This window comes from Dromaius novaehollandiae, unplaced genomic scaffold (assembly GCF_036370855.1).
Source record: "Dromaius novaehollandiae isolate bDroNov1 unplaced genomic scaffold, bDroNov1.hap1 HAP1_SCAFFOLD_76, whole genome shotgun sequence".
Taxonomy (NCBI): Eukaryota; Metazoa; Chordata; class Aves; order Casuariiformes; family Dromaiidae; genus Dromaius; species Dromaius novaehollandiae.
In genome coordinates, this window is record NW_026991488.1 from 385,001 (window position 1) to 387,500 (window position 2,500).

The following is a 2,500-nucleotide window of genomic DNA, read 5'->3' on the forward strand; positions in this document are numbered from 1 at the left end:
GCCCTCTCCGCCCGCGCGCACGCCGCTCCCTTGGCGGGAGCCACGGACGTGCTAGAGGAGGTAAGCGACCTCGAGGCGGGCGCGGCCCCCCCCAACCGAGGAACACCGGGGCGGCACGCTCCGCAGCAGGCGGGGGGTCCGGCAGCTCTAGGCGGCGGGGGGCGGACGCCCCCGGCCCTCGCTTTTTTTCCGCGCAGCACGGTGCCCCCGCGGCACACCCAGGGGGGTGGGCTGGCACCCAACTCGCCCCTGCTTCTCGGTTCGCCACCCCCACCCATCGAGCTGCTTGCGGCCGGCACCCGGCGACCCGGGGCTGGGACCATCGCCGACGCCTCGCGCAGGTTTTTCGGACGCCTGGGAGCTCACAGGGCCACTCGGCCTCGCAGAGCCGGGTTCGGTGAAAGAAGCCCGAGGAAAGCGGCCCCTCGCCGCTCCAGCGGGCAGCACCTCGCACACCACGGGGCGCGCGCTGGAGAGGAGACCCCCCTGCCTGAACATCGGACACCGCCGCGCACCCTGTGACGGGGAGCACGGAAGAGCCGACCCGCCGGGGGCCCTCTCCGACGCGACCCGAACGGCCTCATCGATCGATCGAGATCGGTCAGGTCCTGAGCCAACTGCCCTGCCCGGCGTGGCCACCGAGGAGGCAGCCAGCGGCGGGCGCTGCGTGGGGGTGAGGGAGCAGCGTCTGCCAGAGGTGCCCGCTCGAGCCTGAACACCGGCCACCCCCCCGCGCTCCCTGGGACAGGGCGAGCAGGGAAGCACCGGCCCGCCGAGGGGCCTCTGCGACGTGTCCCGGGACGCCTCAGCGGGCGCTGCGTGCGGGTAGGGATGGGATCGGCAGCCGGAGCGCTGGCATCGCCCCGCGCTGCCTGCGGCGGAGAACCCCGAAGCCGGAGCCGCACGGGGCACCCCCGTGCCCCCCTTCGCTCTCGCTCTTGCTCTCGCCGGGCCAACCCGCGCTCCAGCCACTAGCCGCCGGCGAGCCCGCTCTCCGCGCTTCCTGGCACCTGGGACACGCTCGCGGGGCTGCCAGGGAGCTGCCGGGAGGCCGCCGCACCAAGCGCGCTCCGGTGGAGAGAACCGGGACGGGACCGCTCCTGCCTGCCCTCACAGGCCGCCTCACCCCTCTCGCAAGTCGGCTGCATGCGCAGGGGGCGCCCGGGAGCCAGTCTCCGGAAGGTGAGTGGTTGCTCACCTCTCTCCCCTACAGTCGTACCGCTAAGTCAGGCGGCGCCGGAGAGCCAAAGGACACCCGCCCCTCCTACCGGGGAGGGGCGCGGGAATGGCCCACGTCTACGATGACGTAACTGGAGGCAGCGACGCAGAGCGACCCCTTTCGCCGCTCCAGAGGAAAGCCGGGGGAAACAGGTCTACCGGTCACCACCCCGAAGGGCGGCCAAGTCTCGCCGGAGCCGGGTAGACCTGCTGACAGCGTGGGAGGCGGACCCGGGAGACGGCCTGCCACTTCCTCGCGCCTCCCGGAGCCCGGTCGACCGGCTGGCCGAGCCCCAAGCCCGGAGCCGGGTAGACCGGCACGCCGCGCGCCCCAGGCAGCCTCGCGGAGCCCGGTCGACCAGCTCGCCCCTCCGCGACCCCCGGATCCAGGTCGACCTGCTCGCCTCCGCGAGACCCAGCGGAGCCGCGTCGACCGGCTCGCCCCTCCGAGACTCCCGGAGCCGGTAGACCCTCTGGCCGCCGCCAAGGCAGCCTCCCAGGCCCGGGGGCGTGGGCCGGCCGCTGCCACGGCGGACCCGCTGCGCCGGCCGCTACCGGGACGGCCCGCCGCGCACCCCCGGTCGTCCGCCCCCCCCCCCCCCCCCCCCCGGCTCGAGCGCTTCGCTTGTTTGTTTGTTCGTTTCTTTCGGGGCAAGGGGTTCCGCTCGCTTCTTTTTGGGGTCGTGTTGTTTTTCGGGTTTGCTCTTGTTTCTTTGCGTTTCCGAGCACGCGCGTCTTTTCCCCTCCTTTTCCTGCCTTGCTGATTTTTCTCGGTTTTCTGTGTGGGAGCGCGGTGCCCCCCCCCCCCCCCCCGCCCCGCCCCGGCACGCGGTCCTACAGCAGGGGAAGGTGCTCACTTACGAATCTAGGTCTCTAGGTCTTGTCTGTCTGTCTGTCTGTCTGTCTGTCTGCCTTTTATTCCTTTCTTTCTTTTCCTCTTTCTTCCTTTCTTTCTTTCTTCTTGCCCGGCCGCTGCCGCCCCTTACCCCCTCCCTTTCCTGGTGCCTGCCTTGCTCCCCTCGCACTGCTTTCAACGCCCCGCCTCAGCAGAAATCCCTGACCCCGGGCTGACCGGCGCCCCGAGGCAGCAGGGGGGCCCCGGGGCGGGGCACGCGCGCACACAAACACACACTCCACACAGGCGCCGTCAGCGGGGCAGGGCGGCACTGGCCCGCCAACAACCCGTGATACCGCGCCTGGCGCGCGCCCCCCGCCCCCCCCCCCCAACAAGGCAGCGGAGGGTGCTTGTGTGCGAACCCGCGCCGTTCGCGCCTTTTTTTTT